This window comes from Somniosus microcephalus, chromosome 1 (assembly GCF_052327205.1).
Source record: "Somniosus microcephalus isolate GS21.2 chromosome 1, FLI_Smic_1.0, whole genome shotgun sequence".
NCBI lineage: Eukaryota > Metazoa > Chordata > Chondrichthyes > Squaliformes > Somniosidae > Somniosus > Somniosus microcephalus.
This window is the reverse complement of record NC_140987.1, coordinates 339,658,792-339,671,711: the sequence shown is the minus strand read 5'-3', so window position 1 is coordinate 339,671,711 and position 12,920 is coordinate 339,658,792. Positions and strand designations below refer to the sequence as shown.

Genomic DNA, 12,920 nt, shown 5'->3' with positions numbered 1-12,920 from the left:
TGGAGAGGGTGCAGAGAAGATTTACAAGGATGATACCAGAACTGCGAGGTTATACCTATCGGGAAAGGATGAACAGGCTGGGTCTCTTTTCTCTTGAAAAGAGAAGGCTGAGGGGTGACCTAATAGAGGTCATTTAAATTATGAAAGGTTTTGATATTGTAGACAGAGAGTGCTTCCACTTGTGGACATGAGCAAAACTAGAGGCCATCAATATAAGATAGTCACCAAGAAATCAAAAAGGGAATTCAGAAGAAACTTCTTTACTCAGAGAGTGGTGAGAATGTGGAACAGGGAATGGTTGAGGCCAATAGTATAGATGCATTTAAAGGGAAGCTAGATAAGCATTTAAGGGAGAAGGGAATAGAGGGATACGCTGATAAGAGTTAGATGAGGAAGGATGGGACAAGGCTTGAGTGGAGCATAAACGCCAGCATGGACTGGTTGGGTCGAATGGCCTGTTTTTGTGCTGTATATTCTATGTAATTGTATGTAATTCCAGATTTCCACTCCCTTGTGTGAAAAAGTGCATCCTAATTTAATTCCTGAATGGTCTGGCTCGAAATTTAAGATTGTGCCCCTTTGTTCTAGATTACCCCACCAGAGGAAATAGTTTCTCTGTATCTACCCTATCAAATCCTTTAATCATTTTAAACCCCTCAATCAGATCACCCCTCAACTGTTTAAACTCAGGGGAATATAAACCAAGTTTATGCAACCTGTCCTCAAAATTTAACCCAGTATCATAGGAGATTAAATAAGCAGAAGCAATCAATCGCCTATATAATGGGCATCGAATCTTGATGTATTGGTACCAGTAATGTCAGCTATACAAAAGCAAAGTGAGTGATCGATAGGAATCTGTTGCTGTGCATACTGCCCAAAGTCATTGCTGGCTGAGATTATCACTGATCTGGCTGAAGAGGCAGCAGGTGCTTCACTCTGGCTCACTCTTGGGTGGTGTCGAGTTGTTCAAGGCAGCTATGCTACTCTCATACTCTCCCAAGGAAGAGGTAGAGGTGCCACACACCTAGGATCAGTGAAGATGGTAGAGTTGAAGACGCCATTCCTCACTGATGATGTCTGGTTCTTCTACTGGTCAAGTGAAGGTCTACAGATACTAATACAAAAGCAAAATACTGCAGATGCTGGACATCTGAAATAAAAACAGAAAATGCTGGAAATATTCAGCAGGTCAGACAGCATCTGTGGACAGAGAAACAGAGTTAACGTTTCAGGTCGATGACCTTTCATCAGTTCTGATGAAAGGGCATCGACCTGAAACATGAACTCTGTTTCTCTCTCCACAGATGCTGCCTGACCTGCTGAGTATTTCCAGCATTTTCTGTTTTTATTTCTACAGATATTACTTGAACAGTTGACAGTCAGGGTGTGTGCGAGCAGAATCCATTTTACTTTTATCCCTATTATTCAGATGCATGCGTTTCCACATGAGTGCAAAAAGATGGGAAAATGAGGTATTAAGCAGCTTCATGCATACAGGGTGGGATGTGTGCACTTGAAGACTACAGTTGGGGGATATAGTGCACTATAACCTCACCAGTACTGCTAACCTATAGTTAGGCAACTGAGTTGATTCAGATCACACTGTTTGAAAAAGCATAAAGATGCAGGGGTCCTGGGTGAATGATATGGGCAAGGGGATGTTGGTTAGATGATAACTGAGCATAAATGTACCTACTGATCTTAGGAGGGACATTTCTGAGGATGTAGGCTCTTCAGGAAAGGTTAGCCTGCCTGGCTTTCTGTTTGCAACAGGTAACTGTCCCACCAGAACTGCATATTGATATCACTGGATGGGATTCCCATTTCTAGACCATGGGAAAAGATGAGAACCAAGAATGTTGCAGTGCTGTAGGTGACTGTTGTCATGAGGGTATGGGCATCAATTCTCTGGCCTGTGCACGAAGGCCCAGCCTTTTACCTGTAAGCCTGCAGGAGGCTGGAAGTGGTATGCTGATTTTACCTCCTAATAGTAAGAACCTTGAAATGTCTTCTTACATTAGACAAGTGCTATCAAAATGTTAGTTGTTCTTCCTGGACTCTTGCATAAAAGTGCTAAGTGCGTGGAGTGGGGAGATGATGGATTGCTCTTGGAATAACTCTCTGTACCTACGCACTGGCCCATTTTTCTCCCGACAGCAACTGGCAGAGGTCCATTTGGTGGTGATTCAGCCAGATGCTTGTTTGGTGCCGGTACGAGGTGGATTACCTGCCCAAAGTGGTAAATGGGGCCTCTGCTGCAATAACTAGCACTTCATTGTGAATCCTTTAATGAAAGTGCTGTTTGAACACCAGGCAACAGGTGTTCTGCCTCACTGAAGATGGGACTGCAGCCAGCTTGGGAAGAGAGGTGGATTTGTAGGAATCAACGATTCCTATCTAAATCACTGAGGTCGAGGCAGTTCAGTAAATTAACCGAATTTAATTAAACTGAACAAAACAAAAACATGCAGGAGCAACAGCAAACAGGTCTACACAGTAACTAGTTCCACGAGGTCTGAACTCAGAACCTCCCACCTCTGACATCATGACATTTTTCGCCACTCAGGGCACCACGTGACCAACGTGATGACGTCATCGCGTTGTTTCAGGGTTTTTACAGAAAGCTTGTTTACACTCAGCAAACGGAAATAGGTGCTGTAACATTGCTTTAAAGACAGTTAGTCATTTGTACAGGAGTTCATTGGTGGTTTTACCACATGTGCCCCCCCAGAAGTGTCTTTAATCATCAAAGTCAATCATCGAGGAGGTCGGACAATCCTGTCGGAGCGACTCCGATATTCCCGGAATCACCAACTGTCACTGTGGAGGCAAAACCGACCTCGGGGCTTCCCTTCCGGTCGTGCAATCGGTGTTGCTGCTTTCTCGGTGCCGGTGGCATGAATTTACACGGCGGTCGGCAGCATCTGGCTTTCTGACCAAAACGGGCATGGTAGTAGCAAAAGCCAGTCTGTGGAGGTGCCGAGGCGGGGTTCTTGGGGGCGGGGTGCATCGAGGTGGTGCAATACTGTTGCATCACCGCGTAAATGGTATCAGCTTCGGCCGCGAGCACCACACCGTCTGTAGCCGTCGACCTGGTCAGGGCTGCTTGTACCTGCTCAGGGAGCTGGCTGAGGAACAGTTCACGAAATATAAAACACTGCGGTTCAGACCCGAGGAGGGTGAGCATGTGGCTCATCAACTCGGAAAGCTTAGCATCGCCTAACCCCGGGAGTGCGAGCAAGCGCCGTGCGCGCTCCGCCTTTGTGAGACCGAATACCTGCAGGAGGCGCGCCTTGAGCGTTTCGTACTTGTTCGCCGCGGGCGGGGTCTCCAGCAGGCTGATAATGCGGGAAGCCGTCGAGCTGTCCAGTGCAGAGACCACATACAGGTAACGGGTCTGATCCAGCACTATGTTTCGCAGTTGGAACTGAGCCTCCGCTTGAACGAACCAGGAGGCTGCCTGTTGTTCCCAAAATTGAGGGAGCTTCAAATTCGCTGCATTTACATCCATCTTGTTCTCGAGCTTGTCTCCGCGAAAATCGTCCGCGAAGCTTCGGGGTCACCAATGCAGGAATCAACGGATTCCTATCTAAATCACTGAGGTTAGGCAGTTCAGTAAATTAACCAAATGTAATTAAACTGGTGAACAAAACAAAAACATGCAGGAGCAACAGCAAACAGGTCTCCACAGTAACTAGTTCCATGAGGTCTGAACTCAGAACCTCCCACCTCTGACGTCATGTTTCCCGCCACTCGGGGCACCACGTGACCAACGTGATGACGTCATCGCGTTGTTTCAGGGTTTTTACAGAAAGCTTGTTTACACTCAGCAAATGGACATAGGTGCTGTAACATTGCTTTAAAGACAGTTATTCATTTGTACAGGAGTTCATTGGTGGTTTTACCAGATTTATTTTTTTTGGCCTTATCTCTGTGGGGTAATTCTGATGTGTGTCTTATTATCATTCAAGCATAAGCACGGCTTGTAAGAAAGGGAAAAGAGTATTTACCAGAGTATTACTGCTGAATGTCCTGCACTATATAACGCTGCAGCATTCTACTGACTCATTGTTGTTTGGGGCAGAATGAACTTCGATAAGCCCAGTTATTGTGTTAGAAAAATGATTCCTTCATTGTAGAGCTCAAGATCAATTGCATCAATTAGCGGGTTAATGTGCACACACACTTTGTCTACTGACGCAGGTGCCTTATTACACCTATTATTGTGAGAGCTCACAAAACTTTATTGGAGGCAGTGAATTATCCCTTTTAATGCTTTCATTAATGGTCTGATTGTATTTCATCATAGGAAACCTATTAGGTGGAAGAATCTGGAACTATTCCCAACAAGTCTGAGCCACAAAGTGAATATTTTGTTTCTGTGCATTCGACTTATAGTAGTGACAACTTGGAAACTATGAAGAAGATTGCCATTCAGGATGAGATGTTAAAGAAACTAATCACTCTGGAGATTAAACTGACTGAACTAGAGAAGATTTTGATCTCCAAATATGGGAATAAAACCCCCATTTCCTGTTAACCATTCTATCCATTTGATGCTACAAAATGCCACATAACTGTAGTTGCGTTAACCTGTACAGAAGGGGAATAAAGTAGCAACAAAGCAAGAACTCACACACTCTGGATTCAGCAAAGCATGTTATTATGTAGTGATTTAAATGTTTTCAACGTTTAAGTGAATCCAATTGTGTTACATGTACAAGAAAAGATCTGCACTAACTGCTGGGTAATGAGAACTATAGCTAAAACAACAGAAAAACAATAGTAATATTTAAGTCAGGGGATACATTGGAGAAACTGAGGAACAATGTGGTTACTTATTGTGTAATGTGATTTTACACAATAGAAGCTCCTAAAAGCCAAGGTCTCTGCTTTCTGTGGCGATTTACAACGATTTGCAGCTTTTCAGTGATTGTAACATTTATAGACACAATGGTTAAAATAGAAAGATCTATGTGTCTCTCAGTCTTTTTGTAGGTCTCTCTTCTCTTTCCCTACAACCCCAATATCACTCACGACTCGGACACATTCCTGTACTCTGTCTTGCCTTTGCTAATGGTTAGACTATAGAAGATGCTGAGAGACTTTTGGTATGAAAGTGGATGGGAGACAACGTATAGAGGGTAGAGAAGCAGTTGAGAGAGGTGGGGCTGGGGTGTTTGTGCTGCGGACAGAGTGTTGGAAGCAGTGGGGACCACAGTCTGGAAGGAGGAGAGCTGGAACTCGGAGTAATTTTGTGGGTTTGGGAACACTTTGTGGGATTGTGTCTGGGGCTGGAGAGGATTTTGGGGTGGCTGGACTCTGGTAGCACTGATCTGGGCCTGGGAACACTGAAAAGAAAGGGGTTAGTGTTTAGGAGTACTTAGGGGGCGGTGGGAGCACAAGAGGGAATGTGAAAACTGAGGAACACAGGAACAGGACATTGAGCCCCTCAAGCCTATTGTGCCATTTAGTTACATCTTGGCTGATCTATACCTCAACTCTATTTACCTCCCGTTGCTCCATATCCCTTGATACCCTCACCCAAGAAAAATCTATCAAGCTCAGTCTTGAAAGCTCCAATTGATCCCCAGCATCTACAACCTTTTGGGGGAAGAGTTCCTGATTTCCACTACTCTTTGTGAAGAACTGCTTCCTGATTTCACTCCTGAATGGCCTAGCTGTAATTTTAAGATTATGCCTCCTCTGGATTTTCCCACCAGAGGCAATAGTTTCTCTGCATCTACGCTATTAAATCACTTTAAACACCTCGATTAGATCACTCCTCATCTTTCTAACCTAAAGGGAATAAAAGCCAACTTTATGCAACTGCCCATATAATTTAACCCTTTAAGCCCTGGTTATCGTTCTGGTGAATCAGCATTGCACCCCTCCAAGGCCAGTCTATCCTTCCTGAGGTGCAATGCCCAAGCCTGAATGCAGTACTGCAGATGGAGTCTGACCAAGGTTCTGTACAACTGCAGCATAACTTCCTCCCCTTTGTATTCCGATCGCCTTGAAATAAAGGCCAACATTCCATTAGTCTTCTTGATTGCTTTTTGTACCTGTGCACTAGCTTTTAGTGATTTATGTACATGGATACCTAAACCCTTTTGCTCCTGCACACCTTCTAGTTTCTCCCCATTAAGTAAATATTGAGAGTTTTTCTCAGACCCAATGGGGATGACCTCACATCGCCCCACATTGAACTCCATCTGTTATAGTTTTGCCCACTCACTTAGCCTATGTCCCCTTGTAACTTCTTGCTCCCATCTACACAACTTACTGTGCCTCCTAACCCAGGAGGCTGGGGGATCTGGATTTTGGAGGTGGGGGGGGGGGAGGGGGTAGGGGGTGGTGGGAGAGGGGTCTACTGCAGTATGTGATTGACGGCACTGCAGGGAACTGGGATTTGGGGCTAGTGCAGATGCCTGTGGTGTATGGAAGTCTTGAAGGTTAGTACACTGATGGGAACTGGACACAGTCCAGCATAACTTGGCTGGGCCCCAAAAGAAACAATGGGCAAGGGCAGAACTCCTGTAAAAAAATGGCACAACCGGCTCCTACAGTCCAAGGATCTGAGATTGTTCTGCTTCGGAATACATCGATGACAATTTCATTCTGTGGCTTGTATGATACGACTCAAATGTGCACTGCTTAAGTAAGGAGTGGAGCAGAGATGCTGGAGGAGACTGAGCAGGATTGAAATGTGGGTCATTCAACTATTTGTGTGACACTGGCATTGGGATTGGAGCATACGCCATATAACTGTTATTTGTCCATGAGCAACTCCATTAAAATACAATGTGGTGCAGTTTCCGTTTGATTACACTACTAATATCGTGCAATCCAGGCTGAATCGGCCACACCAGTGCGAGAGATCAGGCAATGTTAAATGTAAGTGAGTTACGCTCAAAACCACATAGGCTCGTTTGTTCCGCGATTGTTTACACTGGTTCAAGGTTCAATTAGCCCGGATCAGGCCCTACCCACAACACTGGCCATACTCCAGGGGGGAATGTTAAGATTCCATCAATTGCGCTGGTTAGGGAAGGCTCTTCAAATTGCGCTCATTTTCATAGGTACTGGTGCACTAGTAGGCACAGTTTAAAAGTGTTTTCATATCAAAAAATGTTTAATTTACTAAGAAACAGACTATTACACCAATGAAACTATTAAATAGTTCAGCATAGTTTTATTAAAGTCACTTTCAGTGATTTTAAATCAGGTTACTCACAGGTAGAAGACTGAACACCCTTTATTAAAAATGCTTATTTTTGGTGATAAACGTATTTACCATTGTATTAATAAAAGAAACCATTTTACCACTCTTAAATACATCAAGGAATACTTTTTAATGGAAAGAACAATAAAGAAACAATTACATTTTATTACGCTGCTCCACTGCGCTGGTTCATTGAAGATTTTATGTTTGTGATTATGTAAATAAATTTTAATGAAAACTTGGAACTGCAACCTAACTAGTGCAATTTCAAGCGCATTTTGGGCACAATTTCCTGGTTGCACCCCAAGCAGCAATTCTACCGCAGTGTAACCGATTCACACCCACTTGAAGAGAAGTGGGCTGATCCTGTTGCAGTCAGGGGTCAGCCGAATTATCATAATAATGTAAAGCTCCTGGTATTATGAATGCTAGTGACTGGGAGCTTGCTGTTTGGTGGTAGTGCCGACTCAGTCCCTGCAGCACTGAAAATCTGGCAACAGCTTAAAGGGGCCACAACACACAAACTAGTTTTGGATGCAGAACCAAAAGTGTTCAAAGACTGGCTGTGAGGTCAGCGAGCAATTGAGTTCTCAACTTCACAGAGGATGTAATGGGACGGTTTTGTCATGAAGTCAGGCAGAGGAGGGTGGCATTACTTGGCACCGAGTGACAGAGGCCCACAAGAAGAGCTGCAGTGGACAAAGGTGACCAGCACAACTGGTGCCAAGTGTAACACAGCATACATGCAGCTCACTGCCAGGAGACATTTAATTATTTTACCAGCTCTGGCAAAGCTAATGGAGCCACTCACACCTTTGAAGAATGCCAGCCACTTAACCACCTTCCCTTTTACTCAAGAGTGCTTGAATAGATCATCATTAATGCCCAGGAGGCCATGCAGATCTCCTTACACCCCCAGCCTTCACCTGGAAGTGCCATTCACTAACAAGCCTATGTGCATTCACTTCACGAAAACCCTCACGTGAAGTGAAATTGCGTGTTGGATGTGCCTGTCACTGCCCCTCAGCATGCCGACACTTGGGTTTTACTATAGTTCATAGTAAATAAAGACTTAACGGATCGCTTTTTCCAAGAAGACGACAACACATAATAACAAAGAGATTGGTGACAGGTGGTCGAGCCTCCCCTTCAACCTCTTCCCTCTATGAGGAACAAGTACTTTAGATCCAGCTGCAAAAGGTCATAGGGGGAGTCTGAGACAGGGACGCAGGAGGGGATGTGCTAGCTGCAGGTTTAGGCTTCTATTCCTAGATCATGAAACTCTCATGCTAGCCCTACTGAAAGTAAAATACAAACTTTGCTCAGCAAACCATTCTAACCTCTCTTCCTCCTCTAGATGTGCCCAAAGAAGCAAAGGAAGAAGACAGGAGGCAGATGCAAGTTGTTGCGGCCGTGTATAATAAGACACAGACTGCGGAGAACGGTACAACAGGTGTTTACTCAACGTGGCTTACACTGCAACTGATCTGTACAGATTACTACTCAGTGCTATATACAGGTGTGGTCACTGCCGGTACTGCAGTATACATGAGCTGTAAAACATAGTTCCCCCCTTAAAAGGTATATACATTACAATTCCTCCCCTTTTAGATTAACAGTACCATAACACTCTTAACAATTAAATATCAAACTAATTACAATTAAATATCAAACTAATTACAATTAACACTTTTAACATGCAACATTAGCTGAAAATAGTCTATTTATATATTCAGTCTTTGGGGAGGCTTCCTGATCCTTTCTGGATAGCGCCTTTCCCGAGTGTCTTGCTCTTGGTGTGGAGGCGATTCTGGCCCCCTGTCGTCGGTTGGTTCATCAGCTTCCGATGCTACTGTTTCTGGGGTAGATGCGACCTGTACGTCGGGTTCATCACCAGGTACGTATGGGCGAGGCATGGGGTTGACTTGTTCCTGTGACTCTAGGATCTGGTCAGCATGGCGTCTCACGATGCTCTCCCCAACGTCCACTGTGTACATTAGTGGGCCCTGTCGTGTGCATATCGTTCCTGGCTGCCATTTTTCTGTTCGGTAGTCGCGGGCCAAGACTAGTTGCCCTACATTGAAGCTCCTTGTTAGCTTCTCATGGATGTGCTGGAATTGCTTACTCTCAACATTTCTTCGTACGTTTGGTCTGAGCAAATCCAGGCGAGATCTTAACCTTCGGTTAAAGAACATCATGGCTGGGGCCTGGTTGGTGACTGCATGTGTCGTATTCCGGTAGGCGAACAGGAAATTGTCCACCTTGTGCTGCAGCGGAATGTTGTCATTGTACATAGCCTTTATTGCCTTCTTAAAGGTTTGTACGAACCTCTCAGCCAATCCATTTGTGGCTGGATGTCACGGGACGGATGTGTAATGCCTTACCCCATTCTTTTTGAAGAACCTCCGGAACTCTTCGGACACAAACTGTGATCCGTTGTCGGAGCAAATCTGTTCTGGCAAGCCATTCCTGGCAAAAATGGTCCGTAGGACTGCAATAGCTTTCTCCGTGGTGGTGGTGGACATTTTGATGACCTCAGCGCATCAGATACGCACTCGAAATGGCCTATCAACAATACCAAAGACTACGAAATAGACTTATATGAAGTAGGCTTTTATTGACTAAGAACTAGAGCATGCCTCTGCTAGTGAATCCATCCTAAGAGCTCCCGGGGGAAGGGTGGTGAGTCACCTTTATACCCAGGCTTAGGGGTGGAGCCAGGGGCTGAGACATGCCTGGACTTGTACAGGGTTAACAGTGGTTTACCACACAGGCATGTACAGGTTAACAGTGGTTTCCCACATTCACCCCTCGTTTAAAAAGAGTCCGGCGCGGTGAAGTGTTTCAAAAGTTCGTATACAAAAGTCTCTCCGGGGGTCTTGTCTGCCGTAATGATCTTCGTGGTGCCGGTTGCGGCGGTTCTTTGCCCGCGGCCGCTTCTCACGTGGGATGGAGCACTGGCGTGTCGTCCTCTCGGGGTAGGGATGGCACCGGCATGTCGTCAGTTCGTGGTAGACACCCCGGTGGTGCGTCGTGGGTAGTGGTGGTGGGTGGAGGTAGTGGATGGTGATCGATGGTGTTTCGGGTGGTACCTGAGGGTGCGAGGTCTCGAATTGAGACTGTGTCCTCCCGCCCGTCAGGATACGCCACGTAGGCGTACTGTGGGTTGGCGTGGAGTAGGTGAACCTTTTCGACCAGGGGGTCCGTCTTATGGCTCCTCACGTGTTTCCTGAGCAGGACGGGTCCCGGAGACGTCAGCCATGGCGGTAGTGATGTCCCCGAGGTGGATTTCCTGGGGAAGACAAACATCTTCTCGTGAGGGGTGGCATTTGTGGCAGTACAGAGCAGTGATCGTATGGAGTGGAGCGCATCGGGGAGGACATCTTGCCAGCGGGAGATTGGGAGGCCCTTGGATTTTAGGGCGAGCATGGCGGTCTTCCACACCATTGCGTTCTTCCTCTCTACCTGTCCGTTACCCCGGGGGTTGTAGCTGGTAGTCCTGCTCGTGGCTATGCCCTTCTCGAGCAGGTACTGGCGCAGCTCGTCGCTCATGAACGATGAGCCCCTGTCGCTGTGGATGTAATTGGGGAAGCCAAATATGGCGAACAGGTCGTGGAGGCACCTGATGACTGTGGCGCTGGTCATGTCCGGGCAGGGGATGGCGAAGGGGAAACGGGAGTACTCGTCAATAATATTGAGGAAGTACGTGTTGCGGTCAGAGGAGGGAAGGGGCCCCTTGAAATCGACGCTGAGACGTTCGAAGGGGCGGGTGGCTTTAATCAGGTGTGCCCTGTCTGGCCTATAAAAATGCAGTTTGCATTCGGCGCAGACCTGGCAGTTCCTGGTCATGGTCCTGACCTCCTCGATGGAGTAAGGCAGGTTGCGAGCTTTAATAAAGTGGAAGAACCTGGTGACCCCCGGGTGGCAGAGATCATTGTGGAGGGTCCATAGCCTATCGACTTGTGCGTTGGCACATGTCCCACGGGATAGGGCGTCTGGGGGCTCATTAAGTTTCCCGGGCCGGTATAAGATATCGTAGTTGTAGGTGGATAACTCGATCCTCCACCGCAATATCTTATCATTTTTGATTTTCCCCCTTTGTCTGTTGTTAAACATAAATGCTACTGACCGTTGGTCAGTGAGCAGGGTGAAACGTTTACCGGCCAGGTAATGCCTCCAGTGCCGTACAGCCTCCACTATCGCCTGGGCCTCCTTCTCGACTGAGGAGTGTCGAATTTCGGGGCCCTGGAGGGTCCGTGAAAAGAAGGCCACGGGTCTCCCCGCCTGGTTAAGGGTTGCGGCTAGGGCAAAGTCGGATGCATCGCTCTCCACTTGGAAAGGGATGGAGTCATCCACTGCGTGCATTGTGGCCTTCGCAATGTCCTCTTTTATGAGGGTGAAGGCCGCACAGGCCTCTGCCGTCAGGGGGAAGGAGGTTGACTTGATGAGGGGCCGGGCTTTGTCCGCATAGTTGGGCACCCACTGGGCGTACTAAGAGAAGAACCCTAGTCATCTCTTCAGGGCTTTTAGGCAGTGGGGGGTAGTTCCAGGAGGGGGCGCATTCGGTCGGGGTCGATGACTCCGTTTTCCACCACGCAGCCAAGAATAGCGAGGCGCGCGGTGCAGAACATATTTTTCTCTGCTGTATGTCAGATTCAGCCGTTGGGCCGTACGGAGGAATTTTTCTAGGTTGGCGTCGTGGTCCTGCCGGTCATGGCCGCAGATGGTGACGTTGTCTAGATAGGGGAAGGTGGCCTGCAGCGCATTCTGGTCAACCATCCGGTCCATCTCCCTTTGGAAGACCGAGACCCCGTTGGTGACGCCGAAGGGGACTCGGAGGAAGTGGTAGAGGCGACCGTCAGCCTCGAAGGCCGTGTACTGGCGGTCCTCAGGCCTGATGGGGAGCTGGTGGTATGCCGACTTCAGATCAATCGTCGAGAATACCCGGTATTGTGCTATCTGGTTGACCATGTCAGATATGCGGGGAAGTGGGTATGCGTCTAATTGCGTGTATCGATTGATCGTCTGGCTGTAATCAATAACCAGGCACTGCTTTTCGCCGGTCTTTACTACCACCACTTGGGCTCACCATGGGCTGGTGCTGCCCTCGATAATCCCTTCCCTCAGGAGTCTTTGTACTTCTGATTTAATAAAGCTCCTATCCCCGGCACTGTAACGCCTGCTTTTAGTAGTAATTGGCTTGCAGTCTTTGGTGAGGTTAGCGAACAACGGGGGGGGGGGTTTGACCTTCAGGGTGGACAGGCTGCATACTTTGCGCGGCGCCGTGTTTAAATTCTGCTGGCTGCAGACTGTAAGTGGGGGCAGGGGCCCGCCATATGCCATCGTGACGCTCTCCAGATGGCACTGGAAGTCTAATCCTAGCAGTACAGGAGCGCAGAGCTGTGGCAGGACGAGGAATTTAAACTCTCTGTACTCCACGCCGTTCACTGTCAGAGTCGCTACACAGTAGCTGCCGACGTCCGCCGTATGGGACTTTGAGGCCATAAAGACCTGGTGGCGTGTGCGCATAACCGATAGGGAGTAGCGTCGCACCGTGTCGGGGTGGGTGAAGCTCTCCGTGCTTCTGCAGTCGAAAAGGCAATTTGTGGCATGGCCATTTACCTTTACGTTCATCATGGACCTGGCTAGTTGATGGGGCCTAGATTGGTCCAGGGTGATGGAGGCCATCGTC

The 12,920-nt window shown here is 47.4% G+C and overlaps 1 long non-coding RNA gene across 1 annotated transcript in view; it reads left to right on the top strand.

Annotated features, from left to right (window-relative positions):
• Nucleotides 1-4,642, top strand: part of LOC147124934 (uncharacterized) — a 46,152-nt gene extending 41,510 nt beyond the window's left edge. Inside the window, exon 2 of the long non-coding RNA XR_015079245.1 lies at nt 4,313-4,642. This is a non-coding gene — a long non-coding RNA (uncharacterized LOC147124934). The remainder of the gene's footprint in view (nt 1-4,312) is intronic.
• Nucleotides 4,643-12,920: the final 8,278 nt, after the last annotated feature.